This window comes from Capricornis sumatraensis, chromosome X (genome assembly GCF_032405125.1).
Source record: "Capricornis sumatraensis isolate serow.1 chromosome X, serow.2, whole genome shotgun sequence".
NCBI classification, from domain to species: domain Eukaryota; kingdom Metazoa; phylum Chordata; class Mammalia; order Artiodactyla; family Bovidae; genus Capricornis; species Capricornis sumatraensis.
The window spans coordinates 25,019,451-25,034,513 of NC_091092.1; the positions used below are offsets into that span (position 1 = coordinate 25,019,451).

The 15,063-nt window shown below is 40.5% G+C and overlaps 1 pseudogene; it reads left to right on the forward strand.

Moving 5' to 3' along the window:
- The first annotated feature begins 13,163 nt into the window (after positions 1-13,163).
- Positions 13,164-14,783, forward strand: LOC138070955 (heterogeneous nuclear ribonucleoprotein K pseudogene; annotated as a pseudogene).
- The last annotated feature ends 280 nt before the right edge of the window (positions 14,784-15,063 follow it).

The window sequence follows — 15,063 nt, forward strand, 5'->3', positions numbered from 1 at the left end:
TGATATTTCATATAAATGGAGTCATAAATTATGTGATCCTTTGTGCCAAGCTTCTTTCACTGAGCACAACGTTTTGGAGGTTCATCCACAATGTACAGAGTATCAGTACTTCATTTCTGTTTATGGTGAAATATTACATTGTACATATAAACCACAATTCATTTAGCCATTCATCCATCAATGGACATTTGAGCTGCTTCCCTCTTTGGCTCTTGTGACTAGCTGTGAACATGCATGTACATGCATTTGTTTGCCTACCTGTTTTCCTTTCTCCTGGGTATATACCTAGGAGTGGAATTTCTGGGTCATATGTTTAATGTTTTGAGGAAACTTTAGGGTAGATTTTATATAGCATACTCTTTTTGTGTTTCAAAATAACACATGGAATTAGAAGATTTCACACAAGGATGTGTGTGTCCAAACAAATGACATGTAAGGAAAGAGGCACATTCTTATCAGGCTTATGAAAACACAAATTTTAGATACTTTTCATCATATTTCTACACTAGTTGTTTTCTTGGCAGTTAGTCCCTTTTCATCAGTAGCAGATGGTTCAGGCAATTACTAAATTAGGTCTTCATATCTGAAAATACATGACTGATTTCATCAAAATCATGAGCATTTCCTTCACAGTCTAGCACCTTTACATTTTAGAAATTCCATTTTATCCCCTGATCAGTGCTAGTTCAACAACAAAATAGCGGGGAGGGAAAAAGCAACCAACTCTAGAGCACAGGCTTAATTCCAATTCACAATTACATTTCTGACAAATACTCTAGATTTAAAAGTCACCATTTCCTGGATATAAAGTTTTGCTCTCTCCTTGAAGTAACTGCAGCCACACATTGTCAGGCATGCCTGAGCACAGCACTAGTGATGCAGGTGGTGTGGAAGAGATGTTGTTGCTTGCTCTGATCTTGACTTCAGCAATAATATCCATGAAATCACAAGTGTAATACACCAGGCTTTTTTACCTAATAAACATTAAAATGAACAACACAGCTATTGAAATTGAAAGTGTAAGCCTATGTACTGCCTCAAGTCTTTATACTGCCAGTAGCACACACACCATACTTCAGAAAACACTGCTCTGACAGGAGCTATTGTTTAAAACTGCATATGCTATACTCACATATTTTGTTTGCCAAGCAAACAGGAAGTTACTCTCTTGTCTGCAAACTGACCAAGAACACACACTGTCCAACTCAACACAAAGAGTTCTCAATAAGCACAACTCAACAAAGGAGTTCTTAAGAAATCTGAAGACTTAGCCCTCTTGAGTTCCTAAGAGAAAGGTGAAGGATGTTAGGCGAGCATCTCCTAGAATCCAAACTATGAGGACACATGCTTCCAGGACTCACAGTCACTTGCACTTTGCAACATCTTCCACTAAGAGATGCACTCATCCTGTGATTTGAAAGAATCCTTTGTATTCAAAGAGCACCCACCTCTCATTTAAATAGCATGCTACCTTGCTTCCTGTGGTCAACTGCGTCACCCAAGTCCCACAGTGCTCAGTCATGTCCTACTCTTTGTGACTTTATGGACTGTCGTCCTCTGTCCATGGGATTCCTCAGGCAAGAGTACTGGAGTGGGTTGCCACGCCCTCCTTGGGGGATCTTCCTGACCCAGGGATCGAACCCACATTTCCTGCATCTTCTGCATTGCAGATAGATTCTTTACCACAGAGCCACTGTGGAAGCCCCACTGACACACTATCTACTGTCCAAAAACAGAGAAGAATTTTTAAACAAATCATTTCCTTTTTTTAATATAAAGATTATCATAGAGAGTCTTTATTCTTATTCTAAAGTGAAAGCATTTAACCAATTTTACAAAAGGAGGTATCCATGGCTATACACAAAAACAGAATATACCTTAAAAGCTGCATAAAAAGTAGAATTTTCCAGTTTGAAGACTTTCACTGCTGAAAGTCTACTCACATATAACTGTGGGTGGAGGGTTGATGAAAACCAAATCCAACAAACAAAAATCTATCTTTAGGTCAAATATTTTGAAAATTGGTCTAAGACATAATAAAATAACCTAAGAATATAAGAATAAATATAAAGATTAAATAGCATAATATATGTAAAGTGCCTGGTACATGGCTCCTTTGTGTCACAGCAATTTAACAATTGGCAGCTTAGATCATCCAAGATCAGGTGGCTCTCCCTGCTCCTTGGAACTAAACCACAAATCCTCTGGCCACAATTAAATTACAGCTGTCAGGGCTCCCATAATTCTATTTGTTCCCCTATTTTAGCACCCACCATATTCTACCTCATCTAATAATTATCTGTATTTGTATATCTATTTTATTAGGTTGCAAGCACCTCTGAAGGCTCCTTAAATCTTAAAAGAAAATGCAACTAAAACCACTTAATAAATGTGAATAATACTACCTTATTTTTGTATGATACCCTACTAATTACTGGAGAAGGCAATGGCACCCCACTCCAGTACTCTTGCCTGGAAAATCCCATGGAGCCTGGTGGGCTGCAGTCCATGGGGTCGCTAAGAGTCAGACACGACTGAGTGACTTCACTTTCACTTTTTACTTTTATGCATTGGAGAAGGAAATGGCAGCCACACTCCGGTGTTCTTGCCTGGAGAATCCCAGGGACGGGGGAGCCTGGTGGGCTGCCGTCTATGGGGTTGTGCAGAGTCTGACATGACTGAATAACTTAGCAGCTACTAATTACAAAGCACTTTCATGTCCTTGATTTCATTAATTAATCATCTTTCATTATCTTTGCCTCACCAAGAAGGAAACTGAAACCTAGGGAGGTCCAGTGATAGCTTATTAAAAGCAAAGCTCGGCTTAGAAATAAGAGTTTACAAAAGCAAATAGGGAGAGAAAGGGAGAAGAGTGACTAAGATATTTCCCAAAAGGATATGTGGAATGTGTGGTCTTGGTTTTTTCAACTACAGACACAATAGATCATCTCTTAAGAATCACCTTGCAATTGATACATGGTGGTTCAGAGGGACCTTAAACTGGTTGCATCTGCCTAGGCCTAATCAGGAGAGAAACCAAACAATAATTTGAACTGAGAGTTTCACAAAAAGAATTATTAGCTGTGAGAGGGGATTTGCATAACAGGGAACTGGAGTGATGAGCAATTGACTAGTGCTAAGTAAAGCCAATTCTAAAAAATACAGGAATGTCATATGTCAGGAACAACTATTATCCCTAAGGCTGAGATAAAACATGCAAGTAAGAGATCTCTCCCTCAAGGCTAAGTGTCCAAGGAAGTACCCAACCCAGGGCCAAGATCCAGACCTTATGTGGAGAGGACACAGCTCGCGGAAGGGCAGAGAAGTTGCTATGGTGCTCATCTTTGGAATTTCTGGAAAAATGTGACAGCTTTGGACATTTTCAGAAATTTCAAAGATGGGCCTATTATTTGGGACATACCCAAGATGCACCCTCTAGAAAGTGTCTGACCAGAAGCACTCTGACACAACACTGTCTAAGGGAACACTGGCAAAAAGTACTGCCAACTGAGGGAAGAAATTGAGCACTAGAGAAGATACCCAATTTGCCTGAACAGTACTGAGCAAGCCCACAGGAACCAGGAAGCAAAACCCTCTCCTCCTGCTATGTCTTTCCAGAACCCTATACTAACAAAACTTCAGTGTCAAGTGGTAAAGAAAGCAAACAGTTAAAAGCCTCAGATCTATGTCCACAGAGCAGGCAAAAAGAGTGAATTTGAACCTGAGGGTCAATTAATCAATAACTAGCACGCTGGTTAACTGAGAAATACTGTTTGTAAGTAATTAAGAGTCAAATTACAGCACAGCTAGCTACAATAATTGCTTTACAAAGTCTGCATTCTGAACAGATTTGCTAGAATGAGAATTATGTAGCTGTGTTGTTTTGATTCTATTACTTCATGCTATATAAAAGACAAGCTGATGTATACCAACTCATATCCACTTATGAGGTTATAATTAGGTAAAAACACCTTCATAAAATTTTGAAGGCAGAGTATTAGAGTTTTACCTATGCAATCTAACTGGCCAGGATGCTGAAGAAGAGAACCTTAAAAGACTATGTAGAATAAAAAGGTAAAATCACCTCTCCATCCAGAAACCAGAATGGATAATGATACACAATGAATGTGTAGTATGAGAGAGAATATACTGTAACTATGGAATTGTTCCTAAAATAATGGTTTTACCTGTTTAGAGTGGTCTTTACTGTCAAAGTGCTTTCATAGCTGCTAACTCATTTTAAACTTGTAAGACGGAAAACTGTGAGCACATTTGGTGGACAGGAACATAAACCACAAATACTAAAAATTAATCAGTTAACCTAAGCTCACATAGTAATTTGTCATTGCCCTTCCTCAAGAGATCTCCTTACAGAGTCTAAAGTCCACTTAGCTTTTTGACCAAACAAATGCATCCAAGAGGTTCTTTAAGGCTAAAACCAATCCCTATCAGAGAATCTCAACCTATCACTGGTTATTACAGGGTGTTTTCTACTGCAACTTTCTCTCTTCTTCTAATCTCCTAAAAATGCTATAGAATAAACTTAATTTCAATTTACTTTGATCAAATGTATATTTGAGGGGGACTTCCCTGGTAGTCCAGTAGTTAAGACTTTACCTTACAATGCAGGGGGTGCAGGTTTGAGCCCTGGTCAGAGAACTAAGATCCCACATGCCTTATGGCCGGCCAAAAGACCAAATCATAAAACAGAAGCAATACTGTAACAAAGTCGATAGACTTTATTAAAAAAAAAAAGTATATTTGAGGAATCTTACAACCTGCAGAAATTACATTATCAATGACTAGCTGCTAAGTCACTTCAGTCGTGTCCAACTCTGTGCGACCCCATAGACAGCAGCCTACCAGGCTGCCCCATCCCTGGGTTTTCCAGGCAAGAACACTGGAGTGGGTTGCCATTTCCTTCTCCAATGCATGAAAGTGAAAAGTGAAAGTGAAGTCGCTCAGTCGTGTCCGACTCTTTGCGACCCCATGGACTGCAGCCTACCAGGCTCCTCTGCCCATGGGATTTTCCAGGCAAGAGTACTGGAGTGGGGTGCCATCATTGACTAGACATGAGCATAAAAGTAAAGCTATGTTCACTTCAATGGTGTTCAGGGGAGTGTTTTCCCATGCTTTTTGAGTTTTGTGGACCAGCGAAATGTCAAAAATATCTTGGGGTCCTACAAAGGGTAGCCAACTTTATTTTGCAAAGCAGGAATACTTTCAAAGGCAACTATTAATCCATGACCATTTATCCAGTTTCAAAATTCAAACAATTGGAAATCAAATGGTTCTTTTTTTGTTCTTGCCTTTGACTCAACTCATTTGGCAGCAAAATCTGAACTGACCCGAACTCATCTGGCAGTAAAACCTGACATGAACAAACCGGAGGCTATCCACAGGTTTTTCTATCTCAGTATAAATATTCTTGCATTTCACTGCAGAAATATTACTCTGATTATGAGTGTCAACTCAGCTCCTACCAGGGCTGTTATGTAATATAGGAGACATGTACTCTATTACCTGTCTGAAAAAAGAACCTAAATTCTGAAACACACCTTGCCTTAAGGTTTTCAGATAATAAGGGTACACAAACTCTCATCACCATCATTTCATTAAAGAAAACGCAAACAGATATTTTAACAACTCAAAAGAAAAAAAGATAATCTCAGAATAAAGGATGGTTCTTTACAAACAATAAATTCAGCTTTCTGGGAGAAAAAAAAAACATGAAATGGCTGTCTTTTTATTTCACTTCAGACCTGTGACAATACCCATAACAAAGCAGCTTTCATGTGCTAACAAGCATCTGGGACCTACTACCAGTGAAGACTCTGCTCAGGTGTCTCCATGCTCACTGCAAGTAGAGAAAAAAGCCCGCATAGCTGTGAAGACCCAGCACCACCAAAAATAAACAAAATTATTAAAGAGATGGTCTTTGGAATCTTTTTGTAGTCTGGGATAGGACAGTCATTCCAGGATGGGACCACGCTAAGCCATTCTATGATAACTGTTGGCCACAGCAAAAGAACCAGTGGTCATGTGGAATTTTAAATATTTATAAAATTTAAATTTAATGGAATTTTAAAATGTTTTTCCCCCTTAAACTGCCTTTAGGGAACAGATTAGAACGTTCTGGCATCTTTGGACCAAATCGAACTGAAAAGGTTCTTTGATTTTTAAAGAATTAATGTAACTGAATGAACATGTATATACAAAAATAAATCTAAAAACATCTAAACATACATCCTGATTGTGAGAACACTGCACAAGCTGGGAGGAAAACCCACTAGTAAATCATCTTGTTGCTTAAGACTCTTACAGCTTTTGTAGATTGCTTCTTTCTGAGTACCACCTCTTCCTGGAACAGTTTGACGTATTTAAAAAAAAAAAAAACTAGAGTACTCAGACATGTCAAATTCAATCCCTGTAGATGCTACTGAATCAAGTGTCCTACAGTTTAAGAGAGATCATTTACTCTCTCCTACAAGGGCCACCATCTGCATCTATAAACAAGGCAATAAATTATTCAGTTCAACAACATTTAATGCTCCTCTACTTTGCATAAGTCACTGGTTTAGATGCAGGCAATGGAAGGCTAGAAAGGAGCATGTCATTTTCATCATGGACTCCACAGTCTAGTCCAGAGAGACTATTAAGAAAGTAATTATTATGCCACATGCTAAGTGATCTGATTGATGAGCAATCAAACACAGTGTGATCGAATATCATGTAGTTCAGCTGGAGGCAGGGAGTAGAGTTCACAGATCCAGCAAAAACAAAGGCACAGAGGGTCTGAATAAAAGGAGGGAGGCCTTAATCACAAAAGACTATGGCCTTTCCTCTTGTGTACCATATTGCCTCTTTACATTCATCCTTATATGTATTTCAAAATATAAATAACTCCATACTGTAAATCAGAGGAAAGGAAATCAAAGATAAGAAGAGAATAAATTCTTGATGAGAATAAATCTGATGCTCATGAAATATCAGATACTCTTTTTGCCCCCCATCATTTGGTACCTGTGCCTACCTGGTGCTCTGAGCACATGTTTTATTACCTATTAGGTAATCAACATCATTACAGCAATATGAAAGAATGTGGCACGTTTGGCAAAGGAAAAGTAGACGGTACAGCAATAGCATAGGTTATAAGAATGAGAAGTGGCAGAAAACAGGGCTAGAAAGACAGCTTGGGAGCCCAATATGAAGGGCTTTCTATGCCATGCTAAGGAAATTTGAATTTTTGAACTCATGTCTTTAACCTTCAATAACCAGGAAGAGGTTACTATGTAATGTTTTTTAAAATTACCCCCATTCAAAAATGGTTATTATGATGAAGAAGTCATGATTCTATGTTATCTGAAAAATCATCTTATTTCCAACTGCGTCATTTTCTGACATTGTATTTCTACAGTATTGTCAATTAATAATCCAATCAGAAATAATCACTAACTAGTAAGCTAATGAATATTAATCTGAAAAAACTCAAGTTGACAAGCAAAAATACCGTAAAATATAATGAAGAAAATGTGGATGTTGATTGCATAAAAACTCTTTATAATAAAAACAACAGGGGCTTCCCTGGCAGCTCAGTGGTAAAGAATCCACCTGCCCATTGCAGAAGACATGGGTTTGATCCCCAATCCAGGAAGATCCCACATGCTGTGGAGCAACTAAACCCGTGTGCCACAACTACTGAAGCCCAAGTGCCCTAGAGCCCGTTCTCCGCAAACAGAGAAGCCACTACAATGAGAAGCCCACACACTGCAACTAGAGGGTAGCCCCTACTCACCACAACTAGAGAACAGCCCATGCAGCAACGAAGACTCAACACAACCAAAACTAAATAATTTTTAAAAAGCATTTAAAATTTGTGCAAAACAACAACAACAACAACAAAAGGTGTGTGAGATAACTAAACATCCAATAGAAAGGGAGTAATAATTAACAATTTAGTTTGTGAGGAAAAAAAATAAAGTGACAACTGAACAGTCAAAATAAAGTTCACGTCCTTCCACCTCCTGAACAGTCTGGTCAGAAAGCTCTAAGTAGGGCCAAGCAAAGTAGGTGTCCTCTGGTGAGGGCAGGGGGGCAGGGTATGAAGAAGGCCCTTTATGGGGCTTCAGAGGATAAAGAAGGTGTTACTGCAGGGAAGCAATATCAAAGGGTGGCCTGACATGGCAAGTTGAATTCCAAACAAAATGAGGACAGTATACATGCAGGGAAAGAGAGGCCACAGTCAGACCGTATAGCTGGAGGCCAACTTCCGGGGAGGGAGAGGGCAGGGTGCATCAATAGGACACGGGCTGCATATGGCACTGGCCAAGTAACAGAAGGCACATTTCTTTTTGGCCTTGCCACACAGCTTGTGGGATCTCAGTTCCCCAACAAAGGACCAAACTGAGGTCCTCAGCAGTGAAAGCACCAAGTCTTAACAGCTGGACTGAATTCCCCAAGGAGACACATTTCCTACTATTAGAAATTCAGGGGTGAAAACATGGAAAGGCAGGAAGCCAGAATGAACTATGGTGTTGTATCAGAATTTGAGGTATTAAAAGGAACTCATGGTTTTCAACATAACAAAATAAAGATGTAAAGTTTTACATGTGTGTTATACACACACACACACATATGTTTTCTAGCTCTGCTCACTGACAGGGCCCAGGAACAGCAATACTCTGATAGCAGTGAACAAACACAGCACACAAATTTTGCTTCTAGAAACAATTCGCCACTAAAAGGAACCAGGATGACTGGCAGAGAAAGTATAATATTTTGGTTCTAGAAATAATTCTAGATGAACACTTAGAAACCAACATGGATGGGCTCCTACTGACCAAATCTGGGAACATTTGGCATCAAAATATACAACCTATTATAACTCTTTGGACAACACTGGAACCTATGACTCCATACCAACACAAATAAATAAATTATTATAAAACGTGATGAGTTCTAATTATAAGAAATGAAAATGAAAATCACAAAAAGGCATCATTTCACACTGGTCAGAATGACTAGCCTAAAAAAAAAAATCTACAAATAATAAATGCTGGAGAGGGTGTGGAGAGAAGGGAACACTCCTACACTGTTGGTGGGAATGTAAATTGGTACAGTGACTTTGGAGAACAATATGGAGGTTCCTTAAAAAACTAAAAATATAGCAACAATATGAATTTTCACTGGAAGGACTGATGCTGAAGCTGAAGCTCCAATACTTAAACCACCTGATGCAAAGAGCCAACTCATTAGAAAAGACCCTGATGCTTGGAAAGATTGAATGCAGGAGAAGGGGATGACAGAGGATGAGATGGTTGGATGGCATCACTGACTCGATGGGCATGAGTTCGACCAAACTCTGGGAGACAGTGAAGGACAGGGAAGCCTGGCATGCTGTAGTCCACAAGGCTGCAAAGAGTCAGACATGACTTAGTGACTGAACAAAAATGATCCAGCAATCCCACTCCAGGGCATATAACCAGAAAAGATGAAAACTGTAATTTGAAAAGATACACGCAACCCACGGTCCATAGCAGCACTATCTACAATAGCCAAGACATGGGAACCATCCAAATGCCCATTGACAGACAACTGGCTTAAAGAAGATATGGCATATATATATACTGGAATTTTACTTTGCCATAAAAAAGAATACAATATTGACATTTTCAGCAACATGGATGGACCTAGAGATGATCACACTAAGCGAAGGGAGTCAAACAGAGAAAGACATATTATATCACTTATACGTGGAATTTAAAAATAACACAGAATTAGACTAACAGACACAAAAAGGAAACTTGTGATTACCAAAGAGGAAATAAAAGGGAGGAGGGATAAATTAGGAATATGGGCTTAACAGATACAAACCACATATGATAGATAAGCAACAAGGATTTACTTCACAGTACAGGAAACTACCTTCAATATCTTAAAATAACCTATAATGGAAAATAATTTGAAAAAATATATTTCTAACTGAATCACTTTACTGCACACCTGAAACTAACACAATACTGCAAATCAAAATTTTACTATACTTCAAGTTGGGGAAAAAAACGGTTGATGAGGAACAAGATATTTTTAGAGCCTTTAAGTATTTTAGAGCCCAGAAATACTATTAATTAGAAAGGAGAGAAAAAGCAATTTTACCAGACAGCAGCTTAATCAAGTTAACATCACCAATACGGGACAAATTAAAATCATGTTTTACCTAACAGGATACAATGAGAATACAGTATCATTTCTGTGCAATTCCTGCTGATGAAGGAAGATCTGAATCTAATCATGACAAACCATTAGGACTAACTCAACCTGAAGGACATTCTACAAAATAATTGGTCTTCACTCTTCAAAAGGGCCAACGCCATGAAAGTCAAGGAAAGACTGAGGAAGTGTTACAAATGAAGAAAACTGATGGACTGCGCAGAAGCACGCTGGCTGCAACAGACGGTGCAGAAGCGTGGCCGAGAGGAGCTCCCCCTTGCACAAGCTCAGGGGCGGTGACTGACAGTGCCAGGCTGCATCGGCACAGCAGTGGCCGAGACGAGCTACCTCATGTCCGAGGTCAGGGGTGGCGGATGAGACAAGCTACCCCACATCCAAGGTCAGGGAGGCTGCCAAGATGAGCTAACCCAAGTCCAAGGTCAGGGGCGGCAGCGGAGACAAGCTACTGCACGCCTGAGGTCAGGGGTGGTGGCCAAGAGGAGCTACATGCAAGATCAGAAGGAGCGGCTGCGAGGAGACACCGCTCGTCCAAGGTAAGGAGCAGCGGCTGTGCTTTTCTGGAGCAGCCGTGAGGAGATATGTCCAAGGTAAGAGAAACCCAAGTAAGACGGTAAGTGTTGCGAGAGGGCATCAGAGGGCAGACACAGTGAATCCATAATCACAGAAAACTAGCCAATCTGATCACACAGACCACAGCCTGTCTAACTCAGTGAAACTAAGCCATGCCGTGTGGGGCCACCCAAGATGGACAGGTCATTGTGGAGAGGTCTGACAGAATGTGGTCCACTAGAGACGGGAATGGCAAACCACTTCAGTATTCTTGCCTTGAGAACCCCATGAACAGTACAAAAAGGCAAAATGATAAGATACTGAAATGGGAACTCCCTGAGTTGGTAGGTGCCCAAGATGCTACTGGAGATCAGTGGAGAAATAACTCCAGAAAGAATGAAGGGATGGAGCCAAAGCAAAAACAATACCCAGTTGTGAATGTGACTGGTGATAGAAGCAAGGTCTGATGCTATAAAAGCAATGTTGCATAGGAACCTGGAATGTCAGGTCCATGAATCAAGGCAAATTGGAAGTGGTCAAACAGGAGATGGCAAGAGTGAACGTCAACATTCTAGGAATCAGCGAACTAAAACGGACTGGAATGGGTGAATTTAACTCAGATGACCATTATATATACTACTGTGGGCAGGAATCCCTTGGAAGAAATGGAGTAGCCGTCATGGTCGACCAAAGAGTCTGAAATGTAGTACTTGGATGCAATCTCAAAAATGACAGAATGATCTCTGTTGTTTCCAAGGCAAACCATTCAAAATCACGGTAATCCAAGCCTATGCCCCAACCAGTAATGCTGAAGAAGCTGAAGTTGAAGAGTTCTATGAAGACTTACAAGACCTTTTAGAACTAACACCCCAAAAAGATGTCCTTTTCATTATATGGGACTGGAATGCAAAAGTAGGAAGTCAAGAAACACCTGGAGTAAAAGGCAAATTTGGCCTTGTAGTATGGAATGAAGCAGGGCAAAGGCTAATAATTGAGTTTTGCAAGAGAATGCACTGGTCATAACAAACTCTCTCTTCCAACAACACAAGAGAAGACACCACACATGGACATCACCAGATGGTCAACACCGAAATCAGATTGATTATATTCTTTGCAGCCAAAGATGGAGAAGCTCTATACAGTCAACAAAAACAAGACCAGGAGCTGACTGTGGCTCAGATCATGAACTCCTTATTGACAAATTCAGACTGAAATTGAAGAAAGTAGGGAAAACCACTAGACCATTCAGGTATGACCTAAATCAAATCCCTTATGATTATACAGTGGAAGTGAGAAATAGATTTAAGGGACTAGATCTGATAGATAGAGTGCCTGGTGAACAACGGACGGAGGTTTGTGACATTGTACAGGAGACAGGGATCAAGACCATCCCCATGGAAAAGAAATGCAAAAAAGGAAAATGGCTGTCTGGGGAGGCCTTACAAATAGCTGTGAAAAGAAGAGAAGCAAAAAGCAAAGGAGAAAAGGAAAGATATAAGCATCTAAATGCAGACTTCCAAAGAATAGCAAGGAGAGATAAGAAAGCCTTCCTCAGTGATCAATGCAAAGAAATAGATGAAAACAACACAATGGGAAAGACTAGAGATCTCTTCAAGAAAATTAGAGATACCAAGGGAACATTTCATGCAAAGATGGGCTCGATAAAGGACAGAAATAGTATGGACCTAACAGAAGCAGAAGATATTAAGAAGAGGTGGCAAGAATACACAGAAGAATGGTACAAAAAAGAGCTTCACAACCCAGATAATCACGATGGTGTGATCACTCACCTAGAGCCAGACATCCTGGAATGTCAAGTCAAGTGGGCCTCAGAAAGCATCTCTATGAACAAAGCTAGTGGAGGTAATGGAATTCCAGTGGAGCTATTTCAAATCCTGAAAGATGATGGTGTGAAAGTGCTGCACTCAATATGACAGCAAATTTGGAAAACTCAGCAGTGGCCACAGGACTGAAAAAAGTCAGTTTCCATTCCAATCCCAAAGAAAGGCAATGCCAAGGAATGCTCAACCAACTGCACAATTGTAGTCATCTCACATGCTAGTAAAGTAATGCTCAAAATTCTCCAAGCCAGGCTTCAGCAATACGTGAACCGTGAACTTCCAGATGTTCAAGCTGGTTTTAGAGAAGGCAGACAAACCAGAGATCAAATTGCCAACATCCACTGGATCATGAAAAGAGCAAGAGAGTTCCAGAAAAACATCTATCTCTGCTTTATTGACTATGCCAAAGCCTTTGACTATGTGGATCACAATAAACTGTGGATAATTCTGAAAGAGATGGGAATACCAGACCACCTGACCTGCCTCTTGAGAAACCTATATGCAGGTTAGGAAGCAACAGTTAGAACTAGACATGGGAGACGCCATTATCCTCTGTTTCTCTGCTGCACCGACCTCGACGTCTTGCCTACTTCCCACTTATTTGCAGCCTATAGATTGGTGTGTCCCTTGAATACAAGAAAATGGAAACTGAACAGCCAGAGGAAACCTTTCCCAACACCAAAACCAATGGCGAATTTGGTAAACGCCCTGCTGAAGATATGGAAGAGGAACAAGCTTTTAAAAGATCTAGAAACACTGATGAGATGGTTGAATTACGCATTCTGCTTCAGAGCAAGAATGCTAGGGCAGTGATTGGAAAAGGAGGCAAGAATATTAAGGCTCTCCATACAGACTACAATGCCAGTGTTTCAGTCCAGACAGCAGTGGCCCCGAGCGCATATTGAGTATCAGTGCTGATATTGAAACGATTGGAGAAATTCTTAAGAAAATCATCCCTACCTTGGAAGAGGGCCTGCAGTTGCCATCACCCACTGCAATCTGATGCTGTAGAATGCTTAACTTACCAACACTATAAAGGAAGCGACTTTGACTGCGAGTTGAGACTGTTGATTCATCAGAGTCTGGCAGGAGGAATTATTGGAGTCAAAGGTGCTAAAATCAAAGAACTTCGAGAGAACACTCAGATAACAATCAAGCTTTTCCAGGAATGTTGTCCTCAATCTACTGACAGAGTCGTTCTTATCGGAGGAAAACCTGATAGGGTTGTAGAGTGCATAAAGATCATCCTTGATCTTATATCAGAGTCTCCCATCAAAGGACGTGCTCAGCCTTATGACCCCAATTTTTATGATGAAACCTATGATTATGGTGGTTTTACAATGATGTTTGATGACCACCGTGGATGTCCTGTGGGATTTCCCATGCGGGGAAGAGGTGGTTTTGACAGAATGCCGCCTGGTCGGGGTGGGCGTCCCATGCCTCCCTCCAGAAGAGATTATGATGATATGAGCCCTCGTCGAGGACCTCCTCCACCCCCTCCCGGACAAGGTGGCCGGGGAGGTAGTAGAGCTCGGAATCTTCCTCTTCCACCACCACCACCACCTAGAGGAGGAGACCTAATGGCCTATGACAGAAGAGGAAGACCTGGAGACCATTATGATGGCATGGTTGGTTTCAGTGCTGATGAAACCTGGGATTCTGAAATAGATACATGGAGCCCATCAGAGTGGCAGATGGCTTATGAACCACAGGGTGGCTCTGGATATGATTATTCCTATGCAGGGGGTCGTGGCTCATATGGTGATCTTGGTGGACCTATTATTACTACACAAGTAACTATTCCCAAAGATTTGGCTGGATCTATTATTGGCAAAGGTGGTCAGCGGATTAAACAAATCCATCATGAGTCAGGAGCTTCGATCAAAATTGATGAGCCTTTAGAAGGATCCGAAGATCGGATCATTACCATTACAGGAACACAGGACCAGATACAGAATGCACAGTATTTGCTGCAGAACAGTGTGAAGCAGTATTCTGGAAAGTTTTTCTAAGACTAGTGAAGAACTGAAGGAGTCCTGCATCTTTTTTTTTTATCTGCTTCTGTTTAAAAAGCCAACATTCCTCTGCTTCACAGGTGTTCTGCATTTGAGGTGTAGTGAAATCTTTGCTGTTCACCAGATGTAATATTTTAGTTCCTTACAAACAGGGTGGCGGTGGGGGAGGGTGTGCAAAAACTAACATTGAAATTTTGAAACAGCAGCAGAGTGAGTGAATTTTAATTTTTGTTCATTGTTGGTGGTTTAAAGAAGTCCCCCCATGTAATTATTGTGAACACTTTGCTTTGTGGTCACTGTAACATTTGGGGTGGTGGGACAGGGAGGAAAAGTAACAGTAGTCCATATGTCCCTGGCATCTATTCAGAGCAGTGTGCAGAATGTAATGCTCTTTTGTAAGAAACATTTTATGATTTTTAAAATAAATT